This window comes from Hippichthys cyanospilos, chromosome 9 (assembly GCF_059441005.1).
Source record: "Hippichthys cyanospilos isolate Australia breed blue-spotted pipefish chromosome 9, RoL_Hcya_1.0, whole genome shotgun sequence".
Lineage (NCBI taxonomy): Eukaryota > Metazoa > Chordata > Actinopteri > Syngnathiformes > Syngnathidae > Hippichthys > Hippichthys cyanospilos.
The window spans coordinates 14,072,848-14,096,646 of record NC_142377.1 but is presented as its reverse complement, the minus strand read 5'-3'; the positions used below and the strand labels follow the sequence as shown (position 1 = coordinate 14,096,646).

At 39.6% G+C, this 23,799-nt stretch overlaps 1 protein-coding gene and 1 long non-coding RNA gene across 6 annotated transcripts in view; both read right to left on the bottom strand.

The window, feature by feature from the left end:
* Positions 1-5,093, bottom strand: part of foxp4 (forkhead box P4) — a 112,290-nt gene extending 107,197 nt beyond the window's left edge. For all 5 annotated transcript variants that reach the window (XM_088422964.1, XM_088422965.1, XM_088422966.1 and 2 more), the window contains exon 1: positions 4,569-5,093. The gene's annotated coding sequence lies outside the window, so the exon portion shown is untranslated. The remainder of the gene's footprint in view (positions 1-4,568) is intronic.
* Positions 5,094-18,226: 13,133 nt separating this feature from the next.
* The window catches only part of LOC148419024 (uncharacterized), an 85,976-nt gene continuing 80,403 nt past the window's right edge, over positions 18,227-23,799 (bottom strand). Inside the window, exon 3 of the long non-coding RNA XR_015866540.1 lies at positions 18,227-18,321. This is a non-coding gene — a long non-coding RNA (uncharacterized LOC148419024). The remainder of the gene's footprint in view (positions 18,322-23,799) is intronic.

Below are 23,799 nucleotides of genomic sequence, written 5' to 3'. Positions count from 1 at the left end.
ATAAAAACTATACAAAGGATTTATTTACCTTCAAATTGACTTTAGGAGCTTGTTACGGCCATATTCCCTAATGAGGGTAGCCCAGGCTAGCTTAGCTTTCATCGTATTTCTTGATTATCTCCAGCTTTGTTTCCATATTAATATTCGTCTTACTTCTCTTCTTAACATCACTTGCAATCTTGGGACCCATGGTTAACCAATTCAAGTTTCAATATTGAAAGCACTCGAGATCAAGTCTCTTGGCAGCCATCTTTGTGACCTCGTGCACCGACAAATAGCAGACTAGCATCTTAGTGACCTGTGACATCGACCAATAGTAGACCAGTATCTTAGGGAGTTGTGACGCTGGCCAATAGCGGACCAGCACTGTAGTGATGTAAGCAGTGACGCGTGTAGTGACGTATTAGCGCGTTGCCACTAGTAGACATGCGCACACACTGACCACCATGTTTGAGAGGAGAATTTTTTTTAATGACATAAAGCAAAAAAAATGGCGTAAAGAGGGGATAAAAACATGTCGCGGTCCACATCATAAAATGAAAAAAACATATAACTTTGTTATTTTTAGCAGCGAAAAAAGTTTATATTTTGTGTCTGAATTAGTTGGTGTGCAATTGATGCCTTTTCCGAAAAAAATTAGTGGACAAAATGAGTTTTTAAAGGTATAATTTTTCTTTAAGAAATAAGCGGCGACTTCTCTCGAACGTTACCAACGTGCTTATTTATTTATTTATTTATTTTACCCCTTATCACCCCTTGCCTGGGATGGCAATGAGAAGTTCATTTGCCTTCCCGAAGCGTCATTTGTTTTTGACAGCCGTCGATTTAGATGAGGAGTATCACTAAGCATCTTGAGTGCTTCTGACCTCATGATCCTCCAGCGAAACTTGAAAAGCTCCTACCGCTGCCTCCTTGCTTTCCAGTTCACTCCCATTCCTCCAGACATCACACTGACAGCACTACCACCACCACACACACACACACGCACACACACTCAGGCATGCCCCACCCCTTCAGTTCCAGCTCTTTGCTCCAACCATGGCCTCAGGTGCCAAACGCACCCTGGAGAGGCTGATCTAATGCTTCCTCAGCTGTAATGACCCACGCCTCAAGAACTCTTGGACGCTCCTACCAGCCTTTTCGCTCGTATGTTCTATCTCCCGCTCTGTCCCTCGCTTCCCTTTACACCCCCCACCGCCACCCGCTTATAGGAAACGGTCCCTTCCGCTTGGAACCGTCGGGTCACTCCTTCCCACATCCATTAGCTGTTAATGGACTGCCGTTCTACGGGACGACTCGATGAGACCGGCCCACGTCAGAAGCGTGAATCGAAAATCGGCGAGGCATTTTAACAAAATATTGTTTTAACTAAGATTTTCAGGCAATGACAGCTTCTTTAAAAGACAAAAGCAAACACGCGCCTCGCTCGCAGGTGGCCAACATCTATTTAAGATGTGTCTCAGGGCATCCTTCACCCCCCCCCCAATTCTTCCTCGCCTTGCTCTCCTGCAACTTTACAGTACGCCGCTCGCCTCCTGACCTGTCAGGAACACACATCTCATCTTTGAAAAATGCGCAGGGATTTATTAAATGCGCACGCTCGCACAAACACACACACACAAGCATAGAGCCCTCCTAAATAACAAGCTCAATTTGAAACACATGTATAATCAGGACTCAGTTAAAAGCAATGTGACGGCATTTTGGCCATGCCGTCAATCACTCCCACTTGCCGCACTTCAACAAACGTGTCTATTATACTGCATCAATTATTGTGGTCATCCAGTATAATTGATTCCCAAAAAAAAGATAATATAATCACAAAGATTGAAATAAAATGTATTTATGAACTTAACACACTTGAATAGTTTTCCCCAAATGTGGAACGCAATGCATTTTATTAATTTCAATTCCACTTAAACTGATTATTGTTTCAGCACCTGCGCGGATTTTTTTTTTTCTTGTTCTCCAACCTCAATGAACATTTTACCAATCCGGTTTTTATTGCGGCTAAGTGGCAGCATAGAAAAAAAAGCTTCCAATGGCTGGTCAAAGCCTACATGTTCACTATAGCAATGTCACATATGGGCACTCTTCAACATCACTTTGCATCCAAAAGCCCACTCAGACTTGTGGGCTGGGGTTCGCAGCATATTACGGACACAGCCGACGCATTAAAACTTCAAATCGTGTCCATTTTCACTGGAGCAGCACAGGTGAAATTAAAAAAAAAAAAGGGGGGTAAAAAAGCACTTTTGTACAAACTCCTCATTTTACACATACTATCAGCAGCCCTTCTCATGGAGGTGAGAGGACCCTCTGAGTGAGTTTATGGACTAAAACAATCATATCAGCATGGCTTTTAGACCAGCTGAAGTTTTTTTTTTTTGTTAAATAATAGGCAGATGATTTTTTTGTCACACTGTGCCCGAATGTCAGAAAGACACACATACACGCTTAACCGTCGGTTCTGTTGGAAAGGCTTTTGGTTGATAGAGGTCCGGCCCAGCGGCGCACGACAAACAAAACGTGACATGGAAAAGACACAGCTGTCGGGATAGATGAGACAAGAAGGTAAAAAGAGAAAAGGAGCAAGAGTGCGGAGGGAAAAAATGGTGTTAACTACACAATAGTGGACACCGGCAACAGAAATTCTGTTCTTCCACAAAAAAAACAAAAAATAAAACTTGATGTTAAATGTTGTTTACATTTCTATCAAAATATATATTAATGGCAGCAGTGTGATTGAACAAGACACAAAAATGTGTAACACCTTAAACTGAATACAGTTGATAAATGGCATTTGACTAGATCTGCCCACAATATTGAGAAAATCAAAGATGCAAATAGACATTTGTTTTGCATTGAAATGTGACTGACAATCATAGAAAATGCTTTTAAATTCAAATGTAAAAAAAAACTCAATTGGAGTCTATTACCTTGACATTCCAGACATTTCTATATACATTGCTGTATTTTAACATTCATTTCTTTTCTTTCGGTTAAATAAAAGTTTTGGAAATACATAGTTAACACGTCTTACTTTTAAGACTTTTACAAGAGGATGTGCATTTGACGGCAAACGTGAGTTTTTTTTCCCCTCTTTTCAACCTATGTGAAATTCCAATTTGATGCTAACTTGCCACCAAGTACTTGCCTGACAGCACAAATGTGACAAGGTCATGAAGCGTGATTGAGAGCTTTTGCATCTTTTGTTAAATCGCAAGAGTGTCTGTGAGATGAAAAAAAAGCAAAGAAGAGGAAGGGAAAGCAAAACAAAGAGAAAAAACAATGAGAGCCAAATGGCATGGTAAATAAAATCAATTTTGACAAATGTCTGGAAGCCCATCAATCAAGTGGCAATGATGCTGGTGTCCACAGTGACACACAACAAGTGACTGCAATAAATTGTTGTTTCAGGTTTCACCCCATTTTTTGTTCACTTGATAGATCACATGCATATTAACTCAAATTCAAGTATTAAAATGTCAGAATGAGGTTGCATGTGAGTTGTCAACTGCAGTTAAAAAGATACCTTCAACTGCACCCTAATTAACAAGGTCCTTTTTTTTAAATAATTTTGTATTATAGCCTAATCAAAAATATAATTTTCTGAAATTATGGATTTTTTTTGTTTCCAACAAAACATTTTCATTTTAAGTAGCTCCAGAATTCATTCTCCAATAATAGAATGCATGCAGTGCACTTGGACTTAAACGGTGCAGAGACAACTTTCTCCGCATTAAGGCATTTCAAATTTACTGTTGGATGGTACAAATATCAAAAATCGTGTACTTAAAAAAAAACTCAGCCAGGTCCCACAGCGGTTAAAATTTCAAAAAGTCAAAACGTCAAAACGGGCTTGAAAAGAAGGTATTGTTCCCTGACCTTTTGACTAGAGAGCTTTTCCCCCTTCTTCTTTTCTCTTTCTTTTTAGCACAATGAGTTTATTATCATCAGTGAGGGGCGCATTAAAAAAAACGCTAAATTTAAAATAAAAAGGGTGAACGTCAAAGCGCATGTGCTGTAAAATTACCACCACATAACTTCACGTCGGCGTTTATGATCAAAAGACGTGTGTGGATTCGTTAAGGGGAAAGTTACAATTGGCTTGTAAATAAAAGACGGACTAACTTGACCGCTGAGGGGCTTCATAATGAAACTCAAAGCTCGCACCTCAGCAAAGAAATAGAAGAAATAACTTTTGTTAAAAAAATACAAAAATATGCTTAAAAAATGCTTGAGGGGTTGCTTGGGGTCCGTTTGAATTTTCCATTGGGGCACAGAATGAAAAATCCGCTTGAGCGAGCTTTTTTTTTAAGTTTTGAGGAAAATGCGAGAGTGAAAGAGCACACACACACACGGCGGTGCGTAAAACTGTTCACACTGGATCCCATTAGAGACAACTTCGCACGTGGTTAGAGCGACTTAAAAGTTGACAAACGAGGAGAAAAGTGAATAAAAAGTCGCGTGATCTCGCAGCGTGGACAAGACAATGCGACAGTGTGGCTGCGTGTGTGCGTGCGTGTGTACGTATGTGTGTGTGTGCGCGCGTGCCGAGCATGAACCTGTTCTCTTGTGTTGGGAAGAAGTCAACTTTCACGCCAGCGGTTGGAGCATGTGGACAGCCCGACTCCGGCTCCTCTCGGCCCCCTGCGTGTCCTCTCGTTCTCTCGGCGACAAGAAGGCCACACGCGCCGGTGGGGGTGTGAGAGAGACACACGCGCAAAAAAAAAAAAAAAAAATGTAAAAAAAGAAAAAGTCAAAATAAAAATAAAAACTAAGGGGGGAAATAACAGCAAGGATCGGAAAAGTGAAGACTACAAAAGCGTGCTCGCGAGTTTAGTCCTCTTCTTGTTGTTCGCTTCTTTTGTGCGCCTCTGGAGTCAAGTCACAACAATTGTGCGGCTCAAAGTGTGCCACCGTGCGCAACTTCTGCTTCGCTCACGTTCGCCAAGCCTCTCCCGCTAGCTCGTCCAAAAAAAAAAAAAAAAAAAAAACTCTCGGTTTGTCTTTTGCTTCTTTTTTTTTCAACGCCACAAAGTTGGTCCGCCGCCGCTCCGCTCTTTTTTGCCATCCACTCTGACGCTCCCTCGCTGGAAATCAGCCTTGAATCACTGGGGCAGCGTGTGTGCGCGTGTGTGTGTGCGTACTGCACGGGGACAGTTTGTGCGCTACCGTAATGCCTCTAAAGCAGGTGCGCTTTTTCGAAACTCCATTAAAATAGGAAACAGCGCCTCTCTCTCCCCTCTTTTCCCCTCATGATGATTTGATTCCTCTTCGGGGATATTTGCCTCTCCTCCAGCTCTACAATTCACTTGTGCTTCGTGTCTTGAGTGAATCTTATCACATTTTCATCAAAAAAAAAAAAAAAAAAAACGACAGATGGTCTATTCATTGGCACTTTTTCATGGAAGCGTTTAGTAAAGTGTTTGTTAAAGGTCAAAAGCCTCTCTGCTGAAACAATGATGCACAAAGTGCATTAAATCACAACGAAGGTGATAAAATGAGCTACTGACTCAAGAATGAAAGGAGGCAAAAAGTTGCCTGCAAGGCTGCCTTCCAGATTTTGAGGTTGCTCGTTCAAATCTCATCGCCGAAAAGTTCTGGTAGAACTTACATTGGTCCTTTTATAATTAACCTTCAAAATATTATACTAATACAGTATTACACTATAGTAACTACAGGAGCATTGTTGTTTCCAACAATTTAAAGGATGCCGGAAAGAAGTTGCTTGAACCTTTTTCTGAAAATGGAGACACATCTCTAATCTGTCTGTAACTATTTCAACTGGTACCTGTGCAGGGGTGCAGACACATGGGAACATGTTGAGCCAGGTAAAAGGTCAGACAACAAAATACTTGTTAAAATAGTTGCCAGTCACTTTGCTAATCCGTTGGCACACGATGGTAATCATTTTGAGTAATCATTTCAAGACACATTACGTGATCAAAATTTAGAAAAACATTAGCACGCATATTTCTATTTCAAAACTCACAGGTGCAAAAGCCTCATTGAGAGTTAAAGATATCATTTATTTTCTCAAACGTTGTGCTAAAAAAGTTGTGAGCTTTAAATTTAACTTGAACATTTCACTTCAACTGTCAGCAAAAGTAGAGTTATCTATGCGTTTGTAAGTCACTTGCCAACCACAAAAGCAGCTCAAGAATAATTTACCACATAAATGCAAAGCATCCGACTGCAACTACAGCCACAGCCAATGTTTCATTGTATTGGTAATTTCTAATTATTTGGAAATTGACTAAAGAAAACAGTATAATTCCTCCTGGTGGCTAGAACTAAAGTTTGCAGGTAGAAGAGCAATTGTTATAACTTCATCTGAAGCCACATTTTTTATATCGTCTATATTTTTTATCAGTCCACTATAATGCAATGTATCTCAGTAAAACAAAGAAATAAACAAACAAAATTGCTTCAAGGTTTTTCTCCATTTTTTTAGGCGAGATTAAAATGAGATTAATGAGATCATATAACTCAGATGTTTTTCAAACTAGATTAAAATGAGATTAGTTAATTTATTAATCACAGACCTATTAATTCTAAAACTATTTGAATGAAGATTTTTTGGGGAGTTTAACAATTAGTATGAAAAATGTACAAGGACATCTCTAGTGCACGAATTACTGCTTTTATTTTTAATTCAAAAAACAAAATAGCAAATTGATTAAATGTAGCATGACATTCTTTCTCTTGCTGCGCGTGTGTGTGCGTGTGCGTGCGTGAGGGGAAGCCACTGACCTTTTGACATCCTTGCATCCCGGCTGAGTCTTGCCATTATGTAGTCAGGGAACAACAGATGGGTTGCCTGTGCTGAGCTGAGAAAAACAACCCACTAAAAGAAAAAAAAAAAATCAAAAAGAACAATTCACTTTTATGAACATTTTTTCTTCTCTCCTTGCACTGACACAACTGCAGTGTTTTTATATACGATCTGGTGTAATCCCACCATTGTGAGCATGTATTTGAGGAAGCTAAAAATAAAGATAACTTTAATCTCAAACTGAATATTGATTTAGGTGTAAAAGACTGGTGTCAGTCTTTAAATAAAACTCTATGCCACAAATAAAAAAATAAAGGCAGTTTGAGTGGGTTCATTGCCGTGATGTGCTTTCCTTGCAAATAGACACTTGCATTGTGATTGGACAATTTTTACTGTCTGCAGACCTCACTATGTCCTTCATGTATTTTGGAAGCCTGACAACTCCTTTTGCAGAGTTATTACCACCTTTTTCTCCCTCACCGCCTCATTCATTTACTAATTGACAGCATAATCAGTGTTGAAATTACTGTCTCTGAAGAATTTGGGGAATTACATCATGCCTGCCGCGGCAAAAGGAAAAAAAAAGCTATGTGAGGAAGAGGGAAAAAAAAGTGTGCTATAACTCAAAGGGGAATCTTGAAATAATTTGGCGTGGGCTATTAAAGGGGACTCGGCCTCCTACCTTTTCTCTGTCGAAGCTTTTACCATTGGAAAATGATGACGGTCCATCAGAGCGTCAACTCACAAAGGGCTACGGAAGCAGTAAATCACCATACATTCATTAGTACAATCAATAGCGCTAAAAATATGTATATTATATGAATGTCTCTGAGCGTTTGTGTAAGAGTGTGTGTCTAGCTGGATCCTGTTGGTGAACGTTTGGCAACCTCTGGTGACATTTTGGTGAACTTTGTTAGCTGTCCAAAAAAGGATGTCAAATTACATATGATTGAAAAGCAAAGAAAGTCATGCTCGCAAAAGATTCCTAGGTGTGTGTTGGTATTATATCAATCGGCAGTTGAGGAATAACAAATAAGCGTCAAGGGGTTGAGTTTGATAATGATCACTTTCATAGCTGCAAAATAATCTGCACCATTAAGCTAGCCAAAACGGTAACTGTTTTTTAAGGAATTAATGGATCAATATCACCATCAAATGTCTTAGGCATACCTATCAGAATCAATCAATCATGAAAATGAGCAAATAAAGAAACTGAGAATGTTGTATGTTGTTAAACCTTTGCACAAAGCAGTGAAGTGAAGTCATGCCCTTTGGGGGTTGGGGGCATGGCTGAAGACCCTATTTTTCTCCTCCATCAACCTTCCATGTAAACCTATCTCTTCTAAGGTCTCAGCGTAGCACACCTTGTACCTGTGCAATGATAGTCTGTCTGTCCATCCCAGTATCTATCCATCCATCCATCCATCCATCCATCCATCCATCCATCCATCCATCCATCCATCCATCCATCCATCCATCCATCCATCCATCCATCCATCCATCCATCCATCCATCGCTTGTACAGAGGTGTGACTGTTAAGAAGCATAATTTGGGCCATGATGATAAAAAGTGACAAAACTGGGCAAAGCCTCGACAGGAGCAGGCTTGTGTGACTGGATGAAAGCAGGCGGATGAGTCCATTTTTCATCTCTCCCATTCGTATTTCTGGACCCTTCTGCCCCATGTTAATCAGGATGACGAATTATCAAAGTGGACAGGTAATTAAATTAAAACACAAGTGGCTTCATGAGCTAGGTTGGCTGTGATACAAGCTTTTTTCTTTTTTTTTTCCAGGCTTAATTAAAGAAAAATATGGCAGTATTCACCCAAAGTGTCACAGACCCGCCGATCCCTCGACTACAACCAGGTTGATTAGCAAAAAAAAAAAAAAGCAAATTTCCAACATGTATCTCTTTTCTTGTTGAATCAATTTCCCTTGTTGTGTTGTTTGTTTGAGGGTAACCGTGTTAGAGAGGGTGCGAGGAGGGAGGATGTGCTGCATCTGCGGTATAAACTGTGAGTTTTAGCAGTCTCTTGGGAATAACGTCGTGATAAACTAAAGCGACACGACACAACTTGCCGTTGATGTTTACAAACAAGTCCCAGTTAATGCCTTGAGAGCAGAGAAGGCCCAAAATAAACACAAAAAGGCAAAACACAGACGCGTGATAACGCAAAAGAGCCTGTTTTACAAATAACAAACTGCACATGCACCCTTGTGCTGCATGCATAATCACACTGTGGCTGTCCTTACAATGAATAAATGAAAAAAAATAAAAAAAGTTCTAGTGTGCATACAGTATGTGGCCTCAGTGTGATGGCATTGGAAGAAGTATGAACAAACTGAACAAAAACAAGCTCATCATCGCTTTCAGCTTTTCACTCAGAAACACCGTTAGCGTCATCACACAACTAAACACCCATTGTGCGACCTCAGCATGGAATGATTTGGAGTCCCATCCCAAGGAAGCCTGAACAAGATGTTTGTGATTGCAGGCGGGCAAAGAGAGCTAAAAAGGTAAGGGAAGGTTTCATTCAATACCTCAAGGACTCCCTTCATTTTTTTGGCACTTGTGACCAAAATGTCTGGGAAGGAGCGCTCAGATTGTGAGTGTGTGTGCGTGTGTGTCAGTGACACACTCACATCAACCCAAACACAACAGTTGAAGCTGTGCGTGACGACTTGCAGAGGCGAGAGACAGAAATTTGACACACACTTTGATTGTCACACGTATAAACCGTTTCTTTTTTCATTTAACGCTCTGAGAAAAGTCAATGTTTGAATTTGTTTATTAACAACCAGATTCAGCTTTGATTGGTGTAATGCTCAATATGCTCAATCTTTTCACCATATGTGCATGTTTTCATGTACCATTTAACTCACATACAGCGTGAAGGGTTCACTTTGATGTTTGGCTTGAAACTGATCCGGGCGAAATGTGGTGGAAAACATTAGAAGTGATGGAGGGGCCAGATGAGAATACATGATGAATCTTTCAGCTTGATTCCTTCAGAATTAACTTTCCATATATTTTTTGTATGAGGAAAATAAGAAACCTTCAGAAGGTACGCAAGTGGGAGGAGCCCCCTTCCAGGCTCAACAGGTTGCACGAGAGGCCGAGTGTTAAAAATAACACATTGTGCCATATCAGGCAGGAAGTGTCCAATGCAAAGATGCCTTGACAGCAGGTGAGGCCATCGGGTAAGATCCTCCTCACAGTCTGGACTCGTGGTTCAAACCACTTCACTCTCTGTATAATTTTAAGGGTTCTCTTTGATAACATTCAATGTTATTTTGAAAAAAAAAAACAATATATTTTTAGGGGATTTTTCACAAAGTGTAGTGCACCTCACAGTGGACATTCATGGCAACGTGGTGCAATTCAACAATATTAGAAGTAGTGATATGGTATCACTAGTGCTTGCAGAGCTGACTCAAGCTGCCTCTTTGAAAATGACTAGATGACAATGACTTATTTATTTGTTTATTTTAATGTTTTTTTTTTAACCTTCTTGGCATGCATGAAGGATAAGGAGGAGGTCTTTGTCTTAAAATAGCTTACCAGTGATGGGGCACTGTGACTTGCTAAAAGATGTAATTTTAATACAGGGATATTTTGATGTTTCTGCTCACGGTTATCACACTGTCAGCATCTAATATCGGCCCGAGCATTAAGGAGAGCTGAAGGTAGACCAGGATCCTTTGCCGTTCAGACAGCAAATACGTACAATCATTCACTGTCAATTTGCGCAGATCATCGCCTCACATTCTGTCATGTGTGCCACTCCAAAAACAGTGACCATTTTTGTATGATATCCAACTAAAATCCCTGAATTGAGATGTTGCTTGTTTTTGAAATGTAGCGATCTGTAAAGATGCACAATTCTCAAACATACACCTAGTCCATTCCCTTGTGCGATCTTGTATCAAAGCAAACAAATGACATGCTGTCTTTGCCTGTCGTCCCCCCCGCACTGTCACTTTTGATGCGCGCTTGTGTAAAATGACACGCCGTATCTCTCAAGCTGACATTATCACTCGCCAATGCGCTCACATCTTCCGGCCGCACGCCTTTCCCACAGGACTCCCTACAGCAGGGGTCTTTGTCTCCGAAAGCTTCACACACACACACACACACAGACGGAGAAACACCGCGCCGATTCTACCTCTTCATTGTGTGCAGTCAGTCACTGGTTCAAGGTGTGAGTGAGCCCGCCAAAGAATTGGGAGATGGAGAGGTGACCGGCATGCATCAGTATAACCTTTTTGGAATGTGTGTTTCAGAAGAAGAATTGTGAAAAGACTAATGTCTTCTTTTTTTTTTTTTTAAATCCAACAGAAAGAGACGTAACCCAGAGAGCTGTGTCACATTAGTGTGGCCATCAGTGTTAAGATGACATGTATAACAGCCCAGATACAATAACCAGCTCATGACTGTCAGCATGCAGTGATGAGGTGAGAGATTGCAGGAAGGACTGTTTTATTTAACAAAAATAAAGTGCAAAGTATGATATAATTTTTTAAGGTGTTAGGATGACTAGGAACAGGCAGTACTTGATGTCTAAAAATATTCTTCAATGCGAATGACCCTTTGAAATGCCTGCGTATTTTTTTTTTGTTTAATTTTGACCTGTCAGTAATAAAAGAGGTCAATAAAAGTTCTCTATGGTGCGCAATTAGCTTCACTCTTCATCTTAACAAGCAGCAAATTGGCAAATTGCTGAGATTACAAAAAATTAGAGATGGATTACTTCTGATACCACATATCGATATCAAGATGATACCTCACTTTAATCCAAGGTATCAATGCTAATGATGATCGAGACGATACCGGTTCCAACTGCTCTGATTGGACGAATAGAAAATTGTCATTGAGAAACATTAAGGAAATTGCCAAATTAAATTAGTGAGTTTTAAAATTTGTCTGTCGTTTTTTAGGGTTTTTGGGGGGTATTGAAAGTACTAGTGCTATCAGTATTTGATATCTGTATCATCACTAGACTAAAAAAAAAAAGTGTTCAACTATTTTATTCCAATTACGTACAAATTCTTAATTACTGTCAAAAATAATATACAACAAAGATATATGACACATTGTCATTTTTTTAAATATTCTAAAGACTTTCTGAAACAATCTTAATGGTCTGGCAGGTTTTAAAATTTCCTTGTGACACGAAAATCTACTAACACTGTTTCAGACCACTTAAGACTGTTTCAGAATGCCTTAAGGACAATTATGTCCTTGAACGAAACCTGATGAAATCAAAAGAGCCAAAAATACAACATCCAAATATTCAAGAGCCAAAATTCATCCCTCAGTGGGATGGGGTCTTAAACAGTAGATATTTCAACACTAATGGTGCAGCAACACATTCAGACAGACATAATAAAAATACTCCGGAGCATATATTCTTTATCCTCTTTAAAAAGGCTCATGTTACTGCATTTTACCAAGTCATTAAGAGATTGTGAAGCTGTTTGCTGTGTTTGCATGAATGTACCAAAGCTACACTGGAAATATCCACAATGAACTATGTTGCACAAATCGTTAATTCCTTAGATTATATTTAATTATGTTACCACTAGATGTTTACCTTTAATTATTCATATTATTATTGATTGTTATTATCCTCATTCATTGATATAACAAATTTTCATCCGTTTTTTTTGTGGGGAGCCATGAATGGCATGATTGCACTCAGATTCATGTCAATATAAAAATGATTTGTGATTCAACTCATACCTCAAAGCACCAATAGATTTCCACTCTGGCTGCGAAATAATGAACTGGAAGAAAAACAAAACACAAATACGCATTTGAGTTTTGTGACATTGAAAGTAAAACGCTTTCCTTTGCGGAGCTTCATTTATTGCCACTCCTTTTGCAGATGAACATTTTGTAATTTCATGTTCAACTGCCACTCTTTCGAACCAGAAGAAAGAAAAGCATTCATGTCCAGTAGTTCTCACAGCCTTGGAGGTTTAAGATCATCAAAAGAGATATATTTTCCATGAAATTTGCAATGTGGAATGTATGTATTTAAATTTGGGGAATGTGTATAATACATTGCCTGAAAGGCTCACTGATTTCTTTTGATGTCCTCCTCTGTCTCCAGAACTATTCAGCACTTGCTTTAGACTAACAAAAATGCAACTAGTGTATTCATAATTACAACTCACTTTTTTTTGTGTGTGTTAAAGAATTTCCATTGAATGTGCTGTGCATTTAAATCAATGTTACGCATGTACACATTCATTCAGGCTCTTTCCCAACAGTGAGTTAAAACATCTCATTTCATCGTCATGTAAATGCTTGATGCAGCTTGCACCTGCCTCAATGCAAAAGCGGCAAATTGCGAACACTCCAAGTATGAGATATATGAACAACCTATGCGGCATCTCATACTGCATACTTCATCATTGACATTTATCGTTTCAGGTCACAATGTGTGTTTGTGTTCACAAAACAAAAAAAAAAAAACGGTATCAGAGGTCATCATTGCTTTTTTTAAAGTTCCATCAAAAACGTTCATAGATGCCTTTGTTGAGTGAATTTCAATAATCACCCTGAAGGACTTTTTTTTTTTTTTTTTCCCTACGGGCCACATTCTGTTAAATGTATCTCTCTCCTTCTAATTCCCCTTCACAATGTGTCTGGCTCTGGCTACCCATCATGTCATTGCTTCCCTTTTCTATTCTCCCTGTGTTTGATTCTGACAAATACATGGATTATCGACCAGGGGGGATTTTTAAATATATGGCTAATGTGAGCTTTCATGCCTGTGCTTTAATCTGCTGAGTATTTAAAACCAATCTTAAGGAAGGAGACAAAAAAAAAATGTGGAGGTCAGGCTTTTTCCTGCGGGAGAGCGAGCGCGGGAGATTGGGCGACATCACCGAGGCAGGACTAGGAAGTCGGGAAAAGACAATGATTTAGCTCCTATTTAAATTCTAACTAGGATTAAGTGCGGAATCGCAGGTATCAAACCTCAGAAAGTCTGTCAAAGAAAAAAAAAAGTTCTCGTCGCACTGAGATAGGAAGATTCGAGAAGATTTTTTTTTGCCCGTGCTCACCTTTCCTGGTTCACATTGCTCCAGAAATATGAAAATAGATCTCTCGAAAGGTGCGAGGACACGATACAGCGAGGGATGAAAGCCCGGCACTCGCCCTGAGTGACGCCTCCTTCTTTTAAAATTCACACGTCCGCCAATAACTGTCTTGATTTCTTTCCCTTTTCCTTTCATCTGTCTTCTTGTTTCTCCTCCTCACTTTTCCTGTACTCGCCTCTCCTTTTGTCATTTTTCGGGTCCATACGAAAGCCAGACAGGCCCCTCCGGCGTGTGTGTGAGGCCAAAGAGCACGATGTGATTTGTGGCATTATTCCCTTCCAACTTTTTTAACCTGCATCAAGCTACTTTCAGACCAGACTTTATTTTATAGCTGCAATATGAGGTACTTAACTTATTGTTGCCATAAAGCGCAACAGATGCATAGTAGAGGAGCTTTTACACACACACTCACACACTAATCCATGTGTTGCTGAGAAGTGAAGTTCGGGTGCCAGTCAAAAGTTTAGAGTCACCCCAAAATTTCATGTTTCCTGATTTGTCCATTGATGGAAGAATTATTTGGGAAACATAAGAATATTTATCAATTGTTATAATTTATATTCTTTAACGGTGGCTCGGTGGATGCGTGGTTCGCACATGGCAGGTGTATTGAACACCCTAAATTGTCCTTTGTTAAATCATGGTATTTTCTCAATCAGCTTTACGATGTTTTATGACCTGGAATGTCTACCTTTCAAAGCATGCATGCAAGCAATTAAAACTCCTCATACAGTAGTTGGAAATGAGAGTGTGAATGATAGTAATCACTAATTTACAAACCCCGTAAAGAAAATAGTGACCTAGAATAGGCAAACTTTGCACAGAAAACAGCTTTCCACATCTGGGTACTTTCTCAATCAGCTTCATGATGTTGTTTTATGACTCGAATGAAATTCAGTTCATAGACCGGTGCGTATATATTATACACATTATGACTAGTTGTAACATATGTTTTCAAATCTTTTGATTTGCACTGCATATAGAATCGGACTGAAGTTTACACAAACCGCCACATTTGTGCATCTTACCTGTTAGGTCAAACAATTATTTGATGACAAAAAATTGAAACGAAGTAGGCTTTATAATTTAGAAAAAACAAAGTAGGCCCCTTTTACCCTGAGAGAAACTTTCCAACTTGGTATTTTCTCAATCAGCTATTTGATAGTGTTTTTTTTTTTTTTAACCTGAAATGATATTCATCGCACAGGTAAGTGAAAATTGGAGGTGTTTCTAAACTTTTGACATTACGGAACATAGAAACGGAGTGAAGTTTACAGTGTCTGCTGGCTGTGCTAGTTTTAAGTCAATGAAGTATTTAGTTAACAAAACAGTGCTGAAACGGAACATGTTTTATAATTTACATTACAAAGTAGGCACCTTTTGCCCAAACAAACATTTTTCACATAATGGTATTTTCTCAATTACCTTGACATTCAGTTCACAGCTGTGCATTATGTATAGTTTCCAAACTTCTGACTGGTGCTGTATGTAGAAGCGGAATGATGTTTATACGCTCTGCTGAGTTTGCACATCTCACTTGTGCCAGTTAAGATGAAATTATTTTGTCATCAAAAGTTTTGAAACAGAATGTTTTATCATTTAGATTCTACAAAGGAAGTCCCTTTCTCCCCCAGATAAACAATTTCCAAATCTATGTACTTTCTCAATCACTTTTATGATGTGGATCCTGTTTTCTGGCCTGGAATGACAATCACTTCACAGCTTTGCATTATCAATATCAAAGTGTTGTGACGTCTTGGGTGTTTTCGAGAATTCGAAGGCGCTTCCAAACTTTAGACTGGCGCTGCGCGTAGAAGCAAAGTGAAGTTTACACAATCTGCGGCGTTTTGCGCGTCTCACCCGGGCTCGTTAAGTAGGGCAGGGCTGATATCATCTGATACACTTGTTTGCTCACCAGCCACACAATCACAGTCTGTCCGGGCTGCTGAGGAAGCATTCAAACAGCTATTTGAACATCAATGCAGCATGCAAATAAAATTCACCACCCCCTTTTTTCGCATCAGATAAGATAACCAGCAAGGCCTCATCTGGCAGCTCTGAGATGTGTTTTGCATCCCGAGGCTACGCTGCAGCTACAAAAACATCATATATAAGCCCTCTCAGCAACTTTATTCCAAAGAAGGGGAGAAGTTGGGGCGCGCGTGTGAGGGCGCACACAGGCTAAACAGTAACAGGGAAAGGGGGGGTGGGGGGGATTAGCCAGCCGAGTACAGTAGAGATGAGGTGGCTCTTTAATTTGGAAAGTTTGATGTGAATGACGCATATAATGGCTCCCCAAGATGATGGATTCAGCTACACATGCAATATGGAAAAGTGATCCATTGGCCTCATTCTCTCTCTCAGACTTTCTATCTTTCTCCATCCCCAATTTCTTACCTCAATCTTCCATATCATGCATATGAAGTGACATTTTGTAGCTCTCCCTCGCACACACACTCTGACTCATAGTTTAAGCCTCTCAATAAGTCTCCGTTTGTCATCCGCACAAGAAGCAAGGTTCCTGCACACACGATTGACTTTGCAGACATAGTGTATATTAACGAGGGGAGTCAAAATAACGCATTGATTATGAGCAATTAATTGCAGTCATTGTCGAGGTGTTACTTTTTTAATTTTGTCCATCTATTTAATAGTTCTGGAGCGAAAGGAAGACATGCAAATGGAATAGCATGTGAGAGTTGTAAGTACGATGAATGCTAAATGTAACTTTACAAAATGCCCCAATGGCAACTTCGATAACGGAAGAGTGATATGCATTCTTTTAAGAAGGAGCTCAAGTTTAGCCTATCACATAAATGTAAAGCACCCGGTCACGATTGCAGGAATAGGTAACAGCAGCAACACTGATGCAAATGTGGAGAGCCATAGCAAAGCTCTTTGCCAAACTAAACACGTGAACGCCGCACTTTCGAGCAAGTATGACAGACAGGACCGATAGTGTTTTCATTTCATGTTAATATTTTCTAATTATTTGGCCGCTGACAAACGAAAACGAAAACTCATATCACCTACATTCGCCTGTTTTTGTCAAAACACGTCACAAATCTTAATGAATGAATCTCGGATTATCTTACATCTTAAATAGCATATAACAAGCACAATATCCTCGTGAGATATCAGCTGTTCATTTGTGTCCATCATAGTAGACATTTGTTTTTGGTTTATATCTTTGGACCCATATCTTTATTTTTGGTTCATAGCTTTGGACCCATTCACACTGCCCTACTAAATTCTATAGTACTGAATAGAGGACATCCTTTACAATGAAGTCTCACGATACTTCTGTGAGGTCGATAAATACGGCCGCTGATACATTTCTTGTCATCTCAAGTTTCTTCCACACGTATGCAAAAGGTGAGAAGTTTAATTTGGTGCCAATCCAAATTGGGGCTGTTTGCCCTTGGCAGAAAATTATGCTTTACCAAGTGTTATTATTGCTTCCAAACAGTTTGCAGTAGTGTATAACTGCACAACATGTGTCCTTAAAATTCCAATTTAATCATAAGTTTAATTCATTTCGTAAAACGTTTCATTGAAAACGCCTCACAATTTATGCAGAGCACTTCTTCGCCCTTTAAAATTGAAAACATATCAACTATTTATTTTTTGTAGTTTACTTCTAAGTCGGTGATGGTGAGAAAGGGAATCTAAAGGTTTAAAAATGTTGTAGTTAATAGGTATAGCAAAAAATATGTGCAGTGAGTGAAACGAGAATATTACATGTTTGTGTAAAAATTCAAATTGACCGCACATATTTTTGGAATAGTTTTCATGACGACTGCTTTGCCACATCTTGCTTATAATCACGTGAGATGGCATTTTGCTACATTTTTCAACATGTTTCCTGAGTGCATAAATGCGATAATAAAACCTGGAATGAGATACTGACAAGTTGTAGCTAGTTTTGAACTGTTTATGAATCATGTCCCAAGACACAAATACATCTTTTTTTGAGTTCCAATTATTTTGGTAATAGCACAAAACCTAATTGTCAATAATTACATTTTTTCATTTAGTCTGTAAGTACAAATGTTATTTGATGAAACCCTATGTTATTTATACATTTATTTTATTTGGGGGAGAAGTAAACGCTATTGGCTAGGGACAATTTGAGGGTCTTTAGTTTTAGTTTTTTTGTGCTCTGATGGTGGATCCTCTTTTTATAGCAATTCAAACACACTTCTGTGATATTAGCACACAAAATAAAAATTGGCCACAATTTTTCTAGCTGCTCACTTCAAGCAAATTTCAACCGGAGTAATGATCTGTGCGTACCTGGCATGCGCATGTCCAGAGCAGAGGGTGCCCATGGGTGAACCAGCTGTTGCGGTAAAAGTAGTTGCGTTGACAAGATCCTTTACCGCTGCCCATTCCTTCTGGGATTTTACGTCAGCATTCCACCTTCACCTTTGAGAAGAGTTCAAAACAAATTGAGTTCTTGGTCTAATATCCCACTCAAAGTTTATAATTCCATTGTATCGACATGACCTTGTTGTCCAGTAAAAAGAAGTCATTTTGAAAAGTTAGAAATTGTTTTGGACAACTTTGAATTTTGCAACAGGTTACTGTGAAATCTCAATTGTTCTTTATCAACTTGGTGTTGTGAGTTTGCAGTCCGAGGACACAATTTGTAGAAGGATGGCGCTAGCATGTTGTACGTTGCCTTCAGTTAGATCAATCCCTTCAGTTATGAGAGCTAGATAGATATAAAGCCATGCTCAAATGCTCATTATACTGTTTTCATTTACTTATTTCTTTGTATTCAAAAACTGTATTTCGGTTACTATGGTGAATATTTAAATGTGGAATTTACTGACTTCAGATAGCAACCTGATGCAGTTCAACTTATAAATCTTGTTATATTAAACATGTCATCTTTAGACAGGACGTTACAGTTTTCTTCTAAAAGCAGTTGATGTCCTTCGAATTTGTATTGGCGTTAATCCGATAGTTGTCCTTAATGTCATTGTCTTCTTGTCCTTTTGCCCCATTTGATTTGTAAACATAAGGAGCCAATATGTCCACACAAATACAAAGACACGTGTGTCCAGATGATTCTGAAGCTATAAGGTGCCCTCTGACTCCATCAACACAAAGGTGCCGCTGATGCTCCCCAGCGAACTCCCAGGCCTTTTCTTCTCTTGCACTCAAAAATAAGTCTCTCCATTTGGCATTTTGACATCATATCTTCAATCACCCCATGTACTGATTTTTTTTTCCTCCCTACCCGGCGAAAAGCACGGCCACAATAACTTTATTTTATTTTTCCTCCCCGCTTCGGTGCACAGCATTCAACCCTTAACACTCTATTCTTTTTTCAAATGTCTTTTGTGTCCTCGTCTGTCTGTCCTCTACTCTGACTTACAAGGTCAGACAGGACAAACAATGCCACTGGTGTCTGCTTGAACGTTACTCACTTACCATCATTGCTCCCGCAGTTGCCTTGGCAACACACTAACCATTAATTTTCAATTAAAGCAGACAAAGAGATGACAGCCCAGGGTCCATGGAAGATGTCAAGAAGCAGTATTAATATACGACAAGTGAGCATAATTGTGTGTCCATTTTCCTCAGCTCTCATCTATGCTATCAGTGAGTTGTGAAAGCAGCAGATAATTTGAGGGTGCCGGAGACGATGCTCTCTGTTTTTCCTTTAACCAAGATGTCGTCTGATGTATCTCTCAGAGAAATGTGGCATTCATCATTACCTTTATGAATATTTTGTCAGGGATGTTATTATTTTCATTATCGCTCCATCAGAGAAGATGCTATTTCAATGGCAACTCAAACACAGGCACGCACACACAACTCCACACACCTGTAAGCTCTGCGATTTGATTTCCTGTTTTTTCCAAGCAATCGCGCAAGTTCAATGTAGGCTACCTCTCAGGGATTGCTAATGAACTTTATTGTTTATAGATTTTAAATGAGTTAAGACACAGGTGCATGTTGTGATGCACCCATTCACACATTATAGGACTTTGCCACACTTAAAAGTGAGCATTTTAATGCTGCGATAGGAAGAGTAAATGTCTATTTTCAAATTAAGAGCAAATTAAAGGGAGCATAAAACAACTGTTACTAAATTACTGTTGTTACTGTTTTGCAAGGCATGGCATGGCTTTATTTGGTTAAGTTGTATATGACTGCACAATATTTTGGTAGATGAGCCAGAAATAAAACACATGATGTTACATGATCTAACTGCAAAAGAAACTAACTTCAAAATTTTAATAAATGAGGCACGGATGTCCCAACACTCCAAATATGGCTGTTTGGGGGTACTTGGCAGAAAAAAACAATTTTTCACAGGGTATATGCACATCTATAAAACAAGGTTGACAAATACTGCACTAGACTGACTGACAAGCTCATGGCAATGGTGAACAGGCATAAAGTGCAATAAAGAAGCTAGCTACCTTGACATTAAGCTTTATATAAAACATATGCCCCTCTCACCAAGAAGCCCAACCTGGCAAAAAGTACACCGGATACTAGCATGCTAGCTATTTATTTGAACAAAATAAACGAATGAATTTGAACTTAAAACACAGCTGTCACAGCTTTGTAATGAACTAAAAGCCGTTTCAGCATAATACAGTGCTTAACATTGCATTATTTATTGCTGCATTCTCGGGGGATTTTGTTGACTTTAAGAGTGACAATTATACCTGTGTGATTTTTGTAAAAGAATTGTTTCAGCTGTAACAAAGCGGTAACAGAAACGTCTTTACGTATTTCCACAAGTTCTCTTCCACAGTCACCCAATCTCTCCATTATTAACTATCCCCTATCCTGTTATCCTGCCATAACAAACCGCTTTTATTTCCCCACAAGCCCTTTTCCTCAACCGCTGTTCTGCCCACCCCCACACACTGTTGAGTGTACCCCTTAAATCACAGAGTGCCTAAACTGCTCCATAAAAGATGGCAGGTTCTCTCCTGTCCAACCCCCCTTCTCCTTTCTCCACTCTTCTGCCTCCACACATTACTGCTTTAATTAAGGTAATTACTTTCAGAGTAGTACTAATCGGCTCCTCTTCCCTCCTGGCACATATTGACGCTCGTGTGCCCGCATGTGCACATGGTCTTTCATCGTAGCGTATAACTTCTGTCACCAGAAAAGTAAACGGAACTCCGGCTCGGTTATTCTGGACCGAGAAGACTTGCCTCGACACCTGTGCTACGGTCGTTACACTTGGGTGGTTTTTAATTGATGCTTTAGTACTGCATGGATTTCTTTCTAGAGGTAACTCGCATCCAGACTGGATCGCAATCCCAATGACCGTATTTCTCAGAGTCCAAGTCTTTTTTTCCTCATTTTCAAAGCAGAACATTTAGCGTTAACGGGTTCGTCCACAAAGTGTTGAGCTCTGCTGAGTGTAGTGTGAAAAGAAGTTACGGTTGAGAGCCAGCTGATGCTAGCTGGAACAGAAAGTGAACCAGGATAGCGAAGTGTACGGGTTTGTGCTATGGTCCAAATGGAAGCACCAAAGGCTTCAGAACTACATCACAGAAGATTTGAAGCTATTTTTATTCTTTTGTAAATTGTGGTCTGTGACTCAAAGCAGCTGTGTCTTGGATGTCCACCTGTAGCTACTCTAGGCAATGTGATCCAGATCCAGGATTCTTGTGCGTTCTTCCAACAGAAAGAGCTTCGCATACTGCACCTGCAGTATTTATCTGTCACTGCTTTAATATTGGGCATGAACCAATCATTTGTTGAAGGCATTTCCACGTGATGGCAGGTGTAATGGAAAAGACATGCATCTGATCACATTCGTGCTGGAAGAGGTCACAGCAAGTATTGTTCACACAAGAATTCGGAGACTCCAGAAATCTGTCTTTTTCTCATTGATTTCCAAGAAGACAGAATCCAAGTGCTAAGTCGAATTCACTGTGATCTGCGGATGTAGAAACTGGCCTGTCACAGAAGATTCTGAAGTCCTTTCTGTCACCACCCCCACCCGGTGCTCCCAAAGGCACCTTGGATGATAATGAGAGCGAGAATACAGGTATGGCTCAGACTCAGGGGGATTTCAATTAACGCCCTGCAGATTAATAAAGAGTAATAAGGTGCGCTGCGCTGGTGTGTGTATTCGCGAGCGTGCACTTTTTGTGCATGCAGGAGTGTCATTGTGTGTCCGTATGCAGTGAAAAGACCCCCGTGGCTCAGCGCGATAGGCACAATGAAAAAGGGAGAGGACTGTGAAAAAACAGTGGCATGCTGTGGAGAGGAAGACCCTCACAGTGCTGATTGGGTATTTGCCAAAGGATTTTTAATTGGTCATCTGCTTCAAGCCACCGGAGACTAACAGCAGGTGATCCTGGGGTCTAACTAGCTATGTAAAGTGGCCAAATAGGACTTGAATCATCACTGATTTAAAAAAGAAAACCTGGTCCATTGTTCAAAACGCATGTCTTTAATATAAGCGGGTTGAGGTCACTTGATTGGGTTGAACGTTGGGAAATTATTAAAATTATCCTTCAAAAAACTTAGAATGTTTCTTTGTTTCGTTTTGAACAAATTCTGGGATGCCCCAAAATTGAAAGGAGTCAGCGTGATTCCAGCCTATGCGAGTGAAGATAGAAGGCGAACATTCTAATGCTTCCTGGCTTGGTTTGTTACATTCAGTTATCATCTACGTTTGTCCACTTCAAACTGCGATCCATATAAAAAATAGCCCAATATTTGATTTATTTTTAACAGCAATTGTGAGCTGAGATGACAAAAAACAGTAATCATGTGATAAAATCAAAAATATTGTGATGATTGTTTTCATGTTTTTACACTTGAAAATGGTTAAGAGTAAGACAATGTGTATGCATTTTGGTAGGGATTGGTCATAGTTTTCAGGCCCTAGAGGTTTGACTACAGCCAGCAGCTCTTCGGCCTGTATGCTAACTCCCAGAGCTAACTAGCTAGAACAGCTAACTGTCCAGTACGGGAGCCACCCAGGCAAAAATCCATGCCAATAAAACCCCATGGTTAGCGGGATTAAATTGTCTTCCAATTGAGAAGATAACTGGGGCGATGTGTAGTTTGCCTTTATGTTCCCACGGACCCCACAGGCGCTTTTTTTTAAAAACGTGTTGTAGTTTCACTTCAAGTCGGAGGCGGGTCACTATGGCTGGCATTCGCTAGGATGGAATTTGTTCTGCTTTTCATGGCCAATTCCAGATCCTTTTTTTAACTCCTACACTTTGTTTTTATTTCTATCGTTACTAGCAGGCCATCTGCTCCAAGCCAACCATCGTAAACATTTTACCTTTGTAGTGGCTTGAGCTGCTAATGTAAAGATGGACATATTTATGCACCTCCTTTGCACAGCTTTCCTTTGATGTGATTTGTTATTTTCTTTAATTGTGTGTGTGTGTTTGCTTTTGGTTTAAGGGCACTAGCATTAAACCAAACTAAGGTCAACTAAAATCATTCAGAATTTTTCACTGGTTTTGTTTAGACTCATTGTATTTGTCATAACTTGAATAAAATATTATTAAAAAAAAAAAAACCTAATGCTGCAATTGACAAAATAGACCAATCATCAGAAAATCGACACGCTGCAAGAATTTCTGAGATATGTGCATCACATGCCACGAGCGTGATGCTGAAATGTTGCGCAACACAATGTGTCAGTCACTTGATGCAACGTGGACATTGTCACCTACATGGAAGCGGGAGTAAAAATAAAGAGTTATTTAAGTTCATAGCGAAAACTCTTATGGGAATAATTCCTACAAAATAAGGAGTGCGGTTGCAGGAATGGCTGTGCATTTATCCTTAAATGTAAGTTGGGCTTCATTCAAATGCGATTGTTGAGGTTGAGCTGTCAAGGTCTTCACAACAAATCAATCCAACTGAAAGTTCAGAATCTCAATATTCAAA